At 39.4% G+C, this 17629-nt stretch overlaps 1 protein-coding gene across 1 annotated transcript in view; it reads left to right on the top strand.

The window, feature by feature from the left end:
- Nucleotides 1–1159: 1159 nt before the first annotated feature.
- Nucleotides 1160–17629, top strand: part of LOC109400785 (protein kinase C-binding protein NELL1) — a 101140-nt gene continuing 84670 nt past the window's right edge. The window contains exon 1 of the mRNA XM_062855850.1: nt 1160–1304. The gene's annotated coding sequence lies outside the window, so the exon portion shown is untranslated. The remainder of the gene's footprint in view (nt 1305–17629) is intronic.

The raw sequence follows: 17629 nt of genomic DNA, 5'->3' as shown, positions 1-17629 counted from the left end.
TTCAACTTCATTTGAAGTTTTATTTTTATTGATTTGTCTTTCAACATTCGTGTTGAAGTATTCGACTCTTGCTCATAAAATATAATTTGAATGGAAATATAGCAAAAATTTATTATCACTTTCATATCAGATGTGATCTAGTCACATTAAATTCAATAACTTATTCGAATCAACGCCTACATTGAAGTGTCGCTACCATGTCAATAAAACAACCATTTTAACTATTTGCTTAGCCATCTCCATCATCATTATTTCTAACCATCTCATATTACACCACGGTGACCAAAGCTTCCCAATTCAGCAGATTTTAAGACCCCATGTTTAACGGTCCTCATTATCTATGGATGAAAAGCCACGCGATGATCCCCAACCAGAACCCAATTGACGCTTCATGTTCCACAAAAGTCTGTCTCCCACGCGCGTGCAGTCATTTTCACACCAAATTAACGATCGTCGTGTCGCGCGCTGTTGTTTAGCCAACGAGACGACGAGTCGATGTCGATCCCAGTAACTGCCACATCGCAGATCATTTCGCTCGAGAGCTCAAGCTTGAGTCTCGGGTGGCAGCGAGAATCGTTGTGGCACGCGTGGAAATGCCATTTTCACAGGCCGTAAATCTTGATCCGGCTTGTCAGAGCGCTGACAGGTCCATCATGCTGTGGCGGCGGTTGGTCGGCAGACGATTATTGTTCGAGAAGGGAAAAAGTGCCGCCTTTGGACGTTTGATCACGATATATGTTGGGACAGTCCGAGACAGAATGCTGGGCATAATGTGATATCAGATGTCGGGATAATGGAGATGCCAAATAGTGTCAGTTTGCTTGATTTGGGGAAATGTTTTCTCTTTGTGACATTTTATCGAATGATTTTGATAAACTGCCATTTAAGGTTGTTCTCAGAAGAACCAACTGCCCTACAAAAAAGACAAAAATCTCCTGATAACATCCTTGAGAGCAATGAATGCATAGTCAACGTGATCAATTGAGCTAACGGTAATTGTGCGCTGTTTTAAAATCAGTGATGCATAAGGCGGACACAGGCGCAGTTGTGTGTCACGTGCCATTCAATGTTGCATAAATATTCCGCATATCGTTCCGATCTGACGTTGTTCTTGACATCTGCTGGAAATACTCATATTTTACAATACTAACATTTATTTTTTTCTTTCTTTTCCTTCACAGGTGGCGCATTGGACCCTGGCATCGACCTTCTCGACGCGCTAAGTTTACACACAAATTTATCCCAATATCAAGGGGTTACAGTCACACAAGAGTATCAACATCAAAGGGTATTTCATTTGTCAGGTTAGAATCAATTTATTACTGCAATCATACATATTACCCGTGTACTTACTATAGTGTACATAGTATGGCGCAACCTTGCCACAACAAATTTGTATGTCTGGTACAAAACGTTGATACAATCGGTGGTAGACAGCCCGGCTAAGAATAGAACAAATTTATGAGATTGTCACTTACATTGGAGCACTCCCAAGAGTTGGAGCACCCATTGGATCTCCGGTTTTTCTGCTACACTAAAGAGCCGTCCTGTCAATTCCGTAATTAGCCTTTCCCATATTCTCTCGATATTCCTTCGTCGCACGTTGTCGGCATCGCTGGCATTGCAATGACGAACGTACACATCAATTAGTCTACGTGTAAATGTGTGTTAGACTGGATACGATGGCAGCCTTAGCCGCCCATAGAAATAAAAGATAAATGAGGACTAATGGGTAAACAAATCATAACAAGCGGAATGCTATTGCAAGGAAAGTATCTCACTTTTCGAATACGAAGAGCAATGCAATCAAGCGGAGGTATTCAAAAAATCTCCAAGATATTTCTCGTATCATGATAGACGGGCATGGGTTCAAAATTCATCATCAGTTTTACCATGCTGCCTGATTTGTACATATTCCGGCAATTGCTCAACCAACAAACAGATGCCGCCAAGCAGCAGCCTTAAGCCTACAAGAAACCAAACCATTTGACAAATTGTGTGCGTTCCTCTTCTACAACATTCCTCTAGGAGCTCTGAATCGGCTCATTCATCATTCCGATGACGCGGCCTAACTTTTTCACACACTACTGTCTAGCAGTTCCAATTCACGCAAACTTTCCCCGCGTACATATTGACGCGCTTTCGCGTGAAGGTCACATCCGCTGTCACTTCCGAATCGCATGGTTCCCGTTTGGTGATGAAGTGGAGTGATGCACGTCAAGTGATTGACATTTGACCGCGCTCGTTGTCTGGATTTTTAGTTAAGGCTTTGCTGAACGGTTTAGGACGCGGTCTAGACGCGATTGTCTCGTCGTCTAGACAGAGTTTGTTTATTATCACATCAACCCAGGAGTGGCGGTAGAATGTGGTCTATTGAAGGTGGTCGAAGGTTTGAACTTTGTTGATGATGATCTTCTAATGTCCATATTTAAAGGGTGGACCAACGTAGTATGAGAAATTAAAATTTGATTGAAGCATTTTTTTAGCGTCTAAAACAACGGTTTAAAATTGGGATGTGATTGGTTGCGTCTGCCTTAGAAGTGTTGAAAAACTTTCTCGAAGACCGCAAAGCGATCCGACACTTCCGATAATAGTCAAACCCCTCGGAACGTCTGATCGAGCTTAACAATTGGCATGTAAAGCAACAGCATAAATAATGCAATGTCCTATCACGGTAAAAAGGTTCTCGACAAATTTAAACCCCCTAGGAGGATTTACAAATTTCAATAGCAATGCAAAATGTATGAACACAAGCAATTGTACCCAAATTATGAGCATCTGTTCAAGACGGTAATCTAGGCTAGATCATAAAAAGCTTTTTTTTTTAATTTTTAAAATTACCTATGTTGACCTAGTCTAATATTTCTTTCCTGTTTCAATACATTTAGGATAACGATGACGTTACAACAATAGTCAACAAAAAGTCAATGGAAGTCATCATCGGTTTCTTAAAGTATTTGTTGCTGAGTGCGTTCATGAAGGAATTTTCATTTGTAAAATTTCTGGAGATATCGAACAGAACCAATTTCAGGATGATAAACCAGCCGAGGGCTGAAAATCTCAATAATAAAGAAAAATAATAATAACAATCAAATCGAGTTAAATATTTTTCCATTTTATTCGAACTCAGTGTTTGCATGCCACGTATTTCGACCTCAACTGCAAGGTCGTCTTCAGTCTACTTGACTCGACGAAGTCTTAGGAGGAGTTTGATAATATTTTCTTTAGAATTTTATTTAAGAAAAAAATATAAATTGAAATGTAACACGTTGTGAAGAAAAATACCGGATTTTCGGAACAACCCAGCAAATGAAAACAACAGCAGAAAAAGAGCGGATCTCCAAAAATCTCAGAAGTAAGAATTTGTAGTAAATGAAGAATGAACAAAAAATACTAAATTCAAATAAAAAGAAAAAAAAAAATTTGAAGAGATTTAAAAGTAAATGCTCGAAAAGTTCCCAATGAAATTCCTGGAGTTACTTCAGAAATTCTCCAAACATATTTTCAAAGCTTGTCGGGGCCCGTGGCGTAGTGGTCCACACGTTCGCTTCATAAGCGGATGGTCATGGGTTCGATCCCAGCCCCGGCACTTGCAATTTTTCGTCAGTTGCTCTTCCCCCCGAGAGCAGCTGACACTTGACCCTCTTCGGTGCATATGCTCCAACGAACCCGGAAACTTGGATATCGGCGAACCGCAACTCATAATGGACGACCCCCAATTGGACTGGAAAAGGAACAATAGCCACACATCAGCATCATCGTGCTCATCATTCTACTGTGGACAGGGTAGAAAAGTGAAAGCAGCACAAGGCACCAGTTCGATATAGTTGAATTCGAATAGTATACATTTAGGCGCTGTACAATGTGTTAGTGCAGCGTCCAATTGGAATCGCTCACGTAGTGCCCTAGTGGACAAAGGAGCTGTAAAATTAGGTTAAGTGATTAAGAATAAAAAAAAATTTTCTGAGCATGTCCTTAATGAATTTCAAACGTTTTTTGCAACTGTTTTTCAATACTTCCAGAATTCCGGGGGAACTCAGGGCATGTCAGGCACCTGTTCGTCACCGACCAACGACGATAGATTAAAAAAGTTCGTAAGCAAACAAAACTCCGTCACTTGCATCATCATCAGCGACCGAAAAAGGAACCACGACGAATATTGAGTTCACTGAGCCTGAAAAATTTTGACACCACACGGGGTCGACTCTCAATAACTTCTACTCAGAGATGCATAACCGAAATGCGCTTTACATTTTTTTACATGAATTTTCATTAAAAATGTTGTAGTTAATGCACTAGCCCATATTTTAACAATTTTATCACGAGAACTAGATGAAATAACTTAAACAAACTTTTAGCTGGGTAGAAGTTGTTGAGAGTCGACCCCACAGTGGTGTCAAAATTCGCTGACCGAGTGAACTTTCAGCAGGCAGTGCACTCGTCTATAGTTTTCGTCATTCTCTTTTGTCTCCCCTTGCAATGACGAAAAACGAACATGTTTTCGTCACATGGCATCCGATTGCAGACGAAAGGCGATCCAGACAAGCTCATATTGACGATTTATCTTCGGTCTTTCGGGGCTGTTGAATTAGCGCTGATGGTATGCTTGATGTGCTGCCAATCTGAAGGTTTGTGGTTCGATTCCGAATGAAGGCGTGTTTCATTTTTGCATTTTTTTTTTCCCGTGAGGCTGATTATTCGATTGCTTGCTCTGTTCGGTGCAAGCCAGTTAACGAAAATGCCAATAAAGAGAAACAGCGAAACTTTTTCGTCACGACCAGCAAACTAACTGACCGTGTTTGATGAAAAATATTGAAGAGCTGTTGACTCAGTGACGCAAACTTTTTTACCCTTTGTCGTCAGTGATTATGCTTCAGCTCCGATGACTATTAAGTACCCTGGTTAGGGGTTCCCAGGGGTGTTCAGGAGTACCCAGGAATGTGTTGGACATGTTTCAGGGGGTCTCAGAGATTGTCAGGGTCGTTTTAGGAGGCCTTAGGCCTTAGGCCTTAGACAGCTCAGACTTCAACCCTTCTCCTTTCTTTTCTCTGTTGGGAACATAACCACTGCGACCAATATTTGATTTATTATGGTATATCCCATGTCCTTTGTATAGTCATATCGTATTACTTTATCACCTTTGAGATGTTATAAAGTATTCGGTTTTGTTAAAGTAGTCATTTTCAATTTAATCGCTAGGAAGGATTCTTATTGATAGGCGCATTTAACACGCTCATTTCTCAGTCAAACTCGGTTCACTTGACGAAAAAATCAAGAAATTATACCGATATTGAACATGCATCGGAACCTTGATCGGAACCCTAGTCCCTACTGCCTCAAACCAGTGAACCACGAATAAAATATTTATCCTTGTTTTGAAGATCCATCTCGGCGACACCAAAACTGAGAGCTATCATTTTTAACAAGGTGTGAAACGTAAAAAAAAACAAAGTGTTTTCCTTTGAATACTTAAATATGATGCTCCGCTAGTTGAAAGCAGTTAGGACTAGGGTTTGGTTTGGTAGATCCTTCTCCGAAACGCAACCCAAAAAGGTAATCTAAATATCCTCGCTACGGGCTCCATTAAAGATCGAGCATATCTAAACCGCGTTAACCATTCTTCCAACAGAATCGTCACCTTGGATTGGGGTAACTTGTTTGGTGGACTTTTACCCCCGGAAAAGGTAGTCCGCAGTGCTCTTCTAAGCCGGAAACTACACGGGCAACACCTCCCTCTTGTGGATATTTTTCAATACCAAATTTTGGAAATTTGTATGGACCATAGACTTTGGTCAGAGCCCCCATCCCCCTCTCAGAGTCTACGTAGTTCTTGGACAGGCTCTTAAGGGATTTCAGAAAGCTTCCATAGATGTTGTTAGGGATCTAGTAATTTGAATCACTCAGTGTCCAGCAGTAGTTGCCCTTTTTTCGGACATTATTTCTGCCATCTCCTTATCACACGTATCAGTAGGTGAGCCACGATCAGCCGAAAAGGCCTTAAGCTCGGCAATATTCGTTTTCTACCTGAATGTTCTACACTGATCCTATACCTACATATAAGACAGCCAGAAATGAAACTAGAGTTAGTCAAATACAAATTTCCAACCAAGAAGCATCTACCGTGTTATTCCGTAAAAATAAAACAGCGAGCAATAAAACGCGATCTTTTTCATTCGAACCCAGTTCACCGCGTTAAGTGTTTGTCGCGAATCCGAACAGATGTTTCAGGGGAGTTAGGGGGCTTCATAAGTATGAAGGGCCCTTAGGGAATTTCTAGTTTGTTTGAGGTTTCAGGAAATGTTAAGGAGTTTCTGGGGGGTTCCAAGGAAGTTCCGGAGGTATTGCAAAAGATTTTAGGAGGTTTTCAGAGACGTTTTAGTAAGTCTCGGAAATTCAGGGATTTTTTCAGGGGCTTCGCCATGTTTACTGAAACATTCCGGGGATATTCTAATGGTGAAAGCGTTTCAGGAAGTCTCAATTCTTTGACAGCCCCTGAACCCCCTTAACCTTCCGTAACTCGCGCGGTTGACTACCTACGTCAGCACCACGTTAATGCTGAGCACAAAAAGCGAGATTTTTTCAACGTGTTGTACAAAATACAACAGCGCGATCGCTCGGGGGTTAAACTTAACCTTTAAACCCTTTGAAATACTCATGAAACCCAAAAAAAAACACTCTGTAATGCATCAGAAAAGCACGTGCACCTGAAACTCCCTGAAATAGCATAAATCCCCTTGCAAAGCCCTTCTAAAACAAGCATGAAACTCCATAGAACCCCGTCCTTTAAGGCTACCCTGAAACTCCTGGATACCCTTGGCTCCATCTCAAACCTCCACGAGCAAACCCTGTTCTGGAGAACTAAAACCCATCATTCGAAGCAATGACTCAATTTATGCACAACATTTCCACTCTTTAAAGCCTTTTCCTAAGTTTGCTTACGCTCAGTTCATGGAGTAAAAAGAGATTCCAACGTATACAAAGACAGTTGTGTTTCGATTTCCCATATCACACTGATTATTTGACGTTAGGTTTGGTTCTGCTCTATAACAAGGTTTCTTACTTCATTCATACATTTTTCTGTAGCCAATGATCCACTTTTTGATTTGTAATTGTAACTTTTACACCCTTAACGGGGTGAGTTCGAACTCATAAAAAGGTTTGCTATTAACTGTAGAATATACAGTATATTCGTATTATATGGTCTTTTTTCGCAAAACTGGCTATAACTCAGGAGCGGAAAAAGTGCATTCCAAAAATTTCAGCGATTAAAAGTTATGAAATTCTTCTCAAAAAAAATTTTTTTTAACTTTCCGCGATTTCGGACATAGTTTTTCTGGCTTTTCGTTATAAATTTTCTCAACGGTGGAAAATTGTGTGGAAAACTTTTCCCACTTCATATTTTTTTTTTTGATTTCTGAGAAAACTTACCTTCATTTTCTTAAAAACAAACTTTGTTTCTACAATGCTTCGTTCTTGAGTTATGATTTCTCAAAGAAAAGGCTTATATGGCACATTTGAACATTTTTTCACAAAATTGGCCATAACTCAAGAACAAAAAAAGTGCATTCCAAAAATTTCAGCAAACCCTGCCTGTGAAAAAAAAAATCATGAAAATTTGAAACCCTTCGGCCCAAACCCGTACAATAATAATAAAAATCCCAATCATAACTGCGTTTTGAAACAAAACCTTCTTCCATTTCTGTGGGTCGTATTTCAGAGGAGTAAATTCCCTGTCAAGTAGTGTCTGCAAATTCATTCCAGACCCGAGCTATCTGGGTCTGGATTCAAAGCACTGTTCAACATCTATTGAGAGCAAACAAGCAACAATTATCATTTCCAGACCAATGAACTTGGCCGAATTCCATATGTATTTAGGAAAAAGCGAGTACTGCAGCATTTGCACTCATACAGAAAAATGTATTACAAAACTTCAGATAATATTGCAATCAAGTTACAGTGTAAAGTTGAACGCACTCACCAAATTTTCACCTGCTGAACACAAAATCCGGTATGTAATTTACAACAGGCACTGTCATTGAATTGACAGTTATGATCTGCTGCAGTCTGAACAAAAAAGTATTTTAAGGATACTACGCCATAGTTTCATTCTGTTTCATATTCATATGAGCAATCAATTTAAATATTCGTCAAGACATTTTTAGACCCGATCAAAAATACCTACATAGTTCAAAGGCCATCTGACCGACCGACAATCGATAGACGGCGACAATAATTTTAACGCCTTTTTGTTCCATTTCAGCAGCAAGCAAGCTGTATGATTGCCAAGTCCAAACTGCGGCATATCATACGGTAGTGGAAACTCAAGGGTGGAAAAAACTGTTTCTTCGTAACATATGTGTACTGTGTGTATGCTGAAGCTGACGTATTCGCCATCGGCAGTACTATAAACAACCCCGCACCTCCCATTTGCAGCTTTTCCGCTTACACTGTCCTGCCCTGTGCCACTAGCACATGGCGAAGAACCATAACAGCACCACCGCACCATCCAGCAAGCAACGAATGTTTGCTGTTTAAAATTAATGTCCTAGGTCAGTGTTTATTATCGCGTAGGTACCAAGGAGCCATCACCGTATGTACAAGTGCAATCTACACTGAAGAGGGGGTATGTACGTAAATATGTACATATTGGGCGAAACCTGATGGTACGTGTTTGTGGAATGTCTGTTGTTGTTGGTTGATACGAACATTATATCAACTGGCAGCAAAACTGAAAAAAAGTATATCTATGGGTTCCATGGTGGTTATGCCGGGATGCACGTGATTTTTACTTCCGCCGGTGCCAGATCTAGATGTAGGATAATCGACCGAAATTATACCATGCGATGGAAGATAAGAAACATTTTTAATTCTTATTTCTATTATCAGAATATGTATATATAGTAAGCTCAATAGAAAAGGCTTTCAATTGCCAATTTCAGAACTATAGGTTAAATTGGATTTTTTCATAATCTTACCTGTAAATGAATCGAAATTTAGAATATCATCATTTTGATCCACTTGGACTAAAATTGTACGTGAAATGTTTATGGGATATTTTTATTTCTTCGGGCAAGCTGTCATTTTATTGACGGGAATTGAAACTGTTTTGCTTGTTCGACTAACAAAACTAGAAAATGTGATCTTTTGATTTAACCATGCACACTAATAATGTTCAATCGCCAACAAACCCGATTCTCGATTTAGTTACACTCATTTGAAGAAAGAAAGCAAATTTCATTGGGATCTGTGTTCAAGTTCCAGAAGCTCTTTATAAGCTTCAGCATATCTAGTATTTCGTATTATCCTCACAGAGTTTCTTAACCAAATTTTTACACAACCTTCCTTGTGGTAATTTGTGAAGCCAGGTCACGTTAGGCCACGAACACAATTTTATGACATTATGGAGGTGTGCATAGATTGAACATTGCTATGAACATAAACCATATGTATCTTGGAAATGTGATGTGATTTGACCTCTTCAAAATCTCACCAAAAGAGCTTGGATATCAACCATACAACACATATAACATGGAAAATGGCAATCCCAACATAAGTGCGCGACCTCAATAATCATGCAGCAGAGAGCGGAAATTGCCACTGTGATTTACGATACCTACTGCCAGGCCACAGCACGGCTCTAGATCGCTTTTCGAATGGCTCCTTTTGGTGTGGCGCGACTCAATGATGTAAGCTTTCAGCAAATCCACATTTTTTTCCACTTTCCATTCGTCCGATTCAAAGGTGCCGATAGGGAAATGGTCAAACAGGGACCTCTCAACAACGGGTGCAGTCCACTCCAGTTTGCCAAGTCATAAGTCATTTCTCCGCTTGACAAGGAATGAATATTTATAATTGTGTGTGTTTTATGAAGTTCCCAAAATTTATCCTCAACGGCCTTATAGGGTATGAGTTAAAACGAAACGCAACTTGTTTCATTCGGTGCCGGGGTGTGGGAGTGTTAGCGCCCGACTAAAGGAGAATATCAAAATGATAACAACAGAATCACAAAATCTGTTTTTATATCTTGGTTTGTTATTATTAATCAATAAGTTGAGGCATTACTTTTCCATATCATGTTTTGTAGGACAAACTTATTTTGTTATGATCGTACTATTAATATATTTTCTTCAAATAACATTTCAATAACATGTTTTTTTTTGTAGAACAAGTTCAGTTATTATTGAATTATTGGGACTTTGCAAATATTAATTATCAATAATACAACAAAAACAAGTTTTGCAATCAAAACTATACCATGCGAGATTGCCGTTGTTCACAGCATTTCGCAAGGAACTGTTGAGAAAATCATGTTTTCTCGTCAGTTTCTCTTCCTCTTCTTTCCGACATTACATTCTAACTGTGTCAGTAGGAAGCATCCATTAAGTATTTCACGCTAAAATTGGAGATTATCGACCCCCTCCCCACTTCTTACGGGGTTTTCCTTCTTCTTCTTGGCGTAACGTCCTCAATGGGACAAAGCCTGCTTCTCAGCTTAGTGTTCAATGAGCACTTCCACAGTTTTTAACTGAGAGCTTCATCTGCCAATGACCATTTTGCATGTGTATATCGTGTGGCAGGCACGAAGATACTCTATGCCCAAGGAAGTTAAGGAAATTTCCTTTACGAAAAGATCCTGGACCGACCGGGAATCGAACCCGTCACCCTCAGCATGGTCATGCTGAATACCCGTGCGTTTACCGCCTCGGCTATATGGGCCCTGGGGTTTTCCTATACTTAACACATTGCTTGTCACATTGTCTAAAACCCCCCTTCCTCCTAGGGACCTTAGCTAAGACCTTATAAGATCTTATAACTCATTTTGCTTTGAAATTGTTATCAATAACTTGTTAATTTCAAAATTTGTTCTTGAAATATTTTACAAATTCACTATTATTAAGTTGTTATTGAAACAAACAAAACGTGTCATTCAATTGGTCTTCCAGGAACATTTTTTTGTTATGATTTTTGTTATTTTGCCGCTTATGGCAGCCAAGTTTATAACATGATATGTTATGTTAATAACACAAAAATAACTCTTTCCGTTACTCAGTTATTTTGCCAAAATAATATATTTTATTATGCTGTAGTTATTCTCTTCTGCTCGGGCGGTACCTTCGAGGCTTCCTAAAGGGGGTTTATGAAAAAAGCATGTTAAGCTCGCGCTTCTTGCACTACTGATGTGCCCTGCCCAGGTGTCCAAGCATTCAGCCTACATAGGAAAGGACGTGTCGGTTTGGTTGTCGTTGCTACGATACGGACGCTTGATAAACATTTTTTTTTGTTCATGCCACGTGTGGGAACATTTGGTTGGGTTTCGGTTCAATGATTTCCCGAACTGTTGTGTGCGAGCCATGTTTTATGTCCAGTCATCGTGCGACACCACTAACTCATCTCGATTGGTAGACATTAGCTGCCAATTCCGGGAAAGACCACCTAATAGATAGTATTTTGTTACATTTTTGGATTATTATTGACTAGACGTTTGGAATGACCCTATAAATATAAATAAAGACATACACACATTTGGCCTTCAAAGTTCAATGATCTCGTTTCTCAAATGCTATGTAGTATCAGTACTGATACTGGTTAAAATTACAAATGTTCTACTGAAAGATAGCTTAACAACGAGTCGACTCCTGTAGTATTTTTTGAAAAATTTCTAATGGAATATCATTCATTTTTTCTTCAAAATGTACACTATCATTTGCACCTTCCATGTAAAAGTCAAGACTAGGCACGATTCCTCTGTCCCGTCAAGACTCACATTGTTGTCATCCATTACTACTGCGTGTAGACGAATAACTTCACTACTAAGGGGTATAAGTGACAAAAACACACTTTCGAGTAAATATGGTTTAAAGTTTTTGACCAATTTTTCATCCCATACAAAATGTATGGAGTTTAAAAATCAACCAAATTTTTTCTGATTTACTGTAATTTTTCCAAACATCGTAGAAACAATCTTAAAAAAGTTCCTGAAAGCTTGAAATCTGAAGAATTTTATGATATGCTCAGCTCAAAATCGATTAAATGGTCACTTGCACCCCTTTGATTCTGGGCCTCTCATTTGTAAGTTGATTGGCTAAAGTATATTTGCTTGTATCAGACACATTTTCAATAGCGTTTCAATAAGTTGGTTCTTAAAACAGAAGTCGTGCAAAAATCTGTCATCTGTCATGTTGGAAGATGCCACTTCACATGGGCAGCATATACATCAACAACCATGCGCCTCCATGTGTCTCTCTATCTCGATGGAAACACATGGCTAATAACACAGCGCAACATTTTTTTGCCTCAAGAGCAAACTTATGTGTCTCCGAATGATTTTGGGCCGTTGAATCCGAATCCGGGCTCAGATTTGCTCTAACACGTCACAATTTTGATCTATACCTCAATTTATAGGGCAAAATATGCGATTTTGGGCTTTTTTTAAAGCAAGCCATTAAGCTAGGAAATATTTGTTTTAAGCAATCAAAAGGTTAATTGGTCAATTAATATCTAAATTAACGTCTCATGCAAAATATTTCGTTTTACCAAATCAAATTTGATAGATTTAAGCATTTTATGTTAGTATGAAAACTTGCATGCAACTTTTGGAGGGTGACTTGTATGGGAAATATCGTACCTAACATAAATCGCTTAAAACTATCAAATTCGATTTGGTAAAACGAAATATTTTGCATGTGTCGTTAATTTAGATGTTAATTGACCAATTAACCTTTTGATGGCTTAAAAAAATATTTCCTTGCTTAATGACTTGCTGTCAAAAAAGCACAAAATCGCATATTTTGCCCTATAAATTGAGGTATAGCTCAAAATTGTGACGTGTTAGAGCAAATCTGAGCCCGGATTCGGATTCAGCGGCCCAAAATCCTTCGGAGACATATAAGTTTGCTCTTGAGACAGACAAAAAGTAAATTTTTGTTACGCTGTGTAACTAAATGACCAGAAAACCTCAAATGCAAGCACGAAAAACCGGAAGTTGCCAATGTTAGTTGGGGAATCAACAGAATTTCCGGCGGTTTGCTTGCCTAGTTTCTAGAGGTATTCTTTATACAAACATTATTTTGACACCGTTTATCTATAGAAATTTTGTATGTGATCAAATCACATAAAGAAACGATTGTATGTATTGGGCCATGTTCCTCTACTCCCGTTTGCCGAATGGTCAGCCTCCGCAATCACGAAACTCATTCGCTTCAGATGTCAGACGACAAAAGATGATCTTGATCTTGGATCGCACTTTATGGGCGGCATTCAAAATGGTAATTACTCTGATGAAGGTAAAAATTACCTTCTTCTTCCCTACCCATTTTGATGTGTTCATCGCCTGAGATACGATCCTTATCAGCTGTTCTGCTGTTTTTGAGTTGGTGAGGAAGCCATCTCGGAGTAAAAATTTGTGGCATGTTAATAAATATCGCACTTTCATACCTGAATAAATATCAAAAAAAAATCTATTTCACCCCCAGACCAGACACCAGAAATCATATTGTTTACCTGGCTTTTGATGTGTGAGCCTCAAACTCTTAAGAAAAAGCCGCAAAATATCTTGAATTTTGAATCCAAGTCTACCATCTTGGGTATTCTTGGCACCTAGCTTGGCACCGTTTTTGGACTCCAGACTTCTTCCTCATACCAGATATATTTATATTGCATGGTTTTAGAGCCTAAAGCTGCATTAAACAACCGCCGTCCTGAATTTGGAGCTGCCTGCCATCTTGGATATTAGACCGCCATCTTGGATATTAGACAGCCATCTTGGAAATTCCGCTCGCCACTTTTGGACTCCAGACCGAACATCTTCTACATATTAAATATATCCATATTTCATTATTTTAGAGCCTAAACTTCCATTAAACAGCTGCCATCTTGAATTTGGAGCCATCGTCTTGGTTTTTGGGCTGCCATCTTGGATATTATGGTCGCCATTTTTGGACTCCGGACACCTTCCCAATACCAAATATACCATATTGCATGGTTTTAGAGCCTAAAACGCTATTAAACAGTCGCCATCTTGAAATTGTAACCGCCATCTTGAATATTAGGCTGCCATTTTGAATTTTGGGCCAACATCGTGGAACTTCTGATCTCCAGTGTTGATTTCCGCACGAAATTCGTCATCCATGCTTAAGGTTACAAAAATCTCCGCAGTTTGATGTGCAGTAGCATGATGGGGCTTGGTTCAGTTTTATATACAGCCAGTTCCACCGGTGCTGGACCGGATCACTGAAATGGCCATAGCTGTGGATACCTTGACCGATCCGGACCTTTTTAAATAGCAAACAATGTGTTAACATTCCAGATCGATTCGAGCTATAATTTGAGAAATCGGCCAATGGGAAGTGCCTTAAAAAATGAGTAAACTTATTTTGCGCACAGATATACATACAGGCATCATCTCAATTCGTTGGACTGAGTTTATTGGTACATGTGACTTGACCCTCCGAGCCTTCTATCGAAAATTCGTTTTATGAGTAAACATATGGCCTTACCGCACACTTTGGTGTACGTGAAAGGCAAAAATATGGAAGCAAGTGAAATTTCCACATTAAATCCCATTCAGTGAATCAAAATTCAACCATCGCGCAACAATAACGACAATGTCGCAACCTGAATTTGTTGCGATATTCTACCCACTGCGACATAGGTTTGTCCCAACTTGAACAGAATAGGACAAAGATCGTGCACCACGAGTTTAGAGATTTTTAAGCCATGCATTGTGATTTTCGAGCGGTAACTTCGAGTCGGTTAACACTGCAACGCTACTGAAGATGTATCATCAAAAAGTTTCTATTTTAGGCTAAAAATCTCGTTAAAACAGATAAAAAAAAATTTTAGGTTGGTAATAATTATTATTATTATTATTATCTTTATTTAAGAGATTTGCAGCCCTAGGCTGGCTCATCTCTGGGTTGGTAATAATTGATTATTCACGAGTTGAAAAGTACGCAACAAATTCAGCTGTAGTTTTGTCTGCAACAAATATTTTCGGAATCATGTCATTATCTGTTACCAGTTGGGATAAAGAGTAATCGCCGCGTCTTCTTTGTTGCTTGTTTTGTGTCTATTTTGTCTGACAATTCTCTTCACTGATCCCATTCATATTTCAACCACATTACAGAGCTCGAGCTCGAGGGCGTAACCAATCGCATCCAAATTTGCGATGCGATTAAATCCTAATTTTCCCATACAACGATGGCCCATCCTTCTGTATATTAGCACCTCAGCAATCTGAAACGGTGTGATTTGAATAAATCGCTTTAGTTTTCATTCTTTACATATATTTATCACTTGCATTGGTTTGGTTAACTTTCGTAATTTCGGTGAAGCACCGAACGCTGGTTTCGAAAACCTATTGTTAGTCCCTAGTAACGTCTGTTTCTTGCATATTTTCTTGCTATTCGTTCATCAGATAAAAAGCCGCGGTTTGATGCCTCGAATGCATGGGATGGTTTACTTTTATATTTGACTACTTTCGGTGGGACACCCGGATGTGGTTCCGGAGCACTACCGGTTCAGATATTGTCTTGGACTGTTTTCCTGCTTACCGTTCGTTAGATTATCGAAAAAGCCGCTAGATGATATGCTGCATGCATGGGTTTGATTCACTGTTGCGATTGACTACTTTCGGTGGGATACTCGGAACCGATTTCACGACACTACCGGTTGTCCCAAATATGGTATGTGACTTTTTTATTGCTAACTAATCATCAGGTTGTCGAAAAAGTCGCGATTTGATGTATTGCATGTATTGGTACTCTTTTACATTTGACCACTCCCAGCTGGACACCAATTGGCTTCGGGGGCTGTCCATTAATTATGTAAGGGTTTATGGAGGAGGAGGGGTTTAAAAATCTTACGCGTCATACAAAAGTATTTTGGTTCTCATACAGAAAATCTTACAAAGGGGAGACGGGGTGTCAAAAATCGAAAAATCGTGAAAATTCCCTTACGCAATAAATGGACAGCCCCTCAGGACACTGCCGGTTGTCCCAAATATAGTCTGAGACTATTTTCCTCACTAACCGTTCATCTGGTTATCAAAAAAGCTGTAGTCTTCTGTTAACCGTTCATACGATTATCGAAAAGCCGTGGTTTCATGTGCTACATGCATGGGTTTGGTTCTCTTTTACTTTTAGTCTCTTGTGGTGGGACACCCGGACCCGGTTCCAGAGCACTACCGGTTGTTCTAAATATGGTTAAATATGGTCTGAATGTATTCTCTTTTTAACCCTTCATTAGGTGACCTAACGAGCCGCGATTTGGTGTGTCGCATGCATAAGTTTGGTTCACTTTTAAATTTGACCGCTTCTGACGAGACACCCGGAACCGGTTCCAGAACACAACCGCTTCAAATACGGTCTGAAACTATTTTCCTGCTTACCGTTCATCAGGTTATCATAAATGCCGCAGTTCGATGTGCCGCATGTATGGGTTTGTAGCATTTTTATACCTGGTCCCTTCCTGGGGTACCGGTTAGGTGTCCCAGACCGTTATTGACGAAAAACTACCTAAAAATGAACGTTTTCGCCATTTTTTTTAGATCCCTGAGGAAATCAGCCATACTTTGTCCGATAACTCAAAAACGAAAAGAGATATCGATTTTGTGACCCCATACAATTTTTGAGAAGTTTAAGCCTCGCGGGGGACCACTTAGCCTTGAATACGCACTTGGCATTATGGTTTTTTAGCTAGAACGATCGCTTTGCAATATGTAACTTTTAACATTTCCATCTTTTGCTAAAATAGGGACGGCTTAATGTACAACCATTATTCTAATTTACTTCCAAATACAATTGCATTCAATTCTTAAGGCCAATTTATTTATAACCTACATAAAACCGTTTACTAACGTTACTGCCACTGTATAGTCACAATCGATAATTATCCTCAATTCAAGAACTCACGCCCAATTCCAAGTGCCACCGAGACCAGCACACCCCATAAATCGATTAAGCAATAAATCGTTTATGCAAAAATTGACACTGCTGCTCTGTCATAACTGGCTGCACAGAGCGCTCACTTTTTACGACCCATGCAAAACACTATCTACATATGAACTCCCCGACGACGACCCGATCCTTCCCAACATCCTAACGAGCCTCCCCGTCTCCCATCGAATGGGGAAACATCAATTTCATTAGCAAGCACAAAGCGCACCCGCAATTCGATAGACACATTAAAAGGCAATTAAACTGAACGGTTTTGCTTCTACACACCACCCAACACTTGCTCCAAGACCCCATGTATTGCACATTTCCAATCACTTAACGCAGGGGTTCCCAATCGGGTTGAGGATTTTTTTATTCTTTGAAGGCTGCAGCTTTTTCGCGGTGAGGTTTTTATAATTTAACCTCCAACACGATATACAAACATAATCAAGTCACAATGAAGTTAATAAACATTGAAGTGCTCATAGAAGATTAAGATGAGAAAGCTTTTTCTGTCCTAATTAGGACGTCGCGACATGAACAATAAGGGGAAGATGGATGAAAGTATTTTGTGTTTTTAACAAAAAACTGATTACTTATTGCATGTATTTCTTCAATCTGAACTGAATTTGTACCACACGGTCTGGTTTCTGTAATCTGACACATTTTCAACTGATCTAAGAAAGGCAAGATTG

The sequence above is a fragment of the Aedes albopictus genome, chromosome 3 (assembly GCF_035046485.1).
Source record: "Aedes albopictus strain Foshan chromosome 3, AalbF5, whole genome shotgun sequence".
NCBI classification, from domain to species: domain Eukaryota; kingdom Metazoa; phylum Arthropoda; class Insecta; order Diptera; family Culicidae; genus Aedes; species Aedes albopictus.
This window is presented reverse-complemented; position numbering and strand designations above follow the sequence as displayed.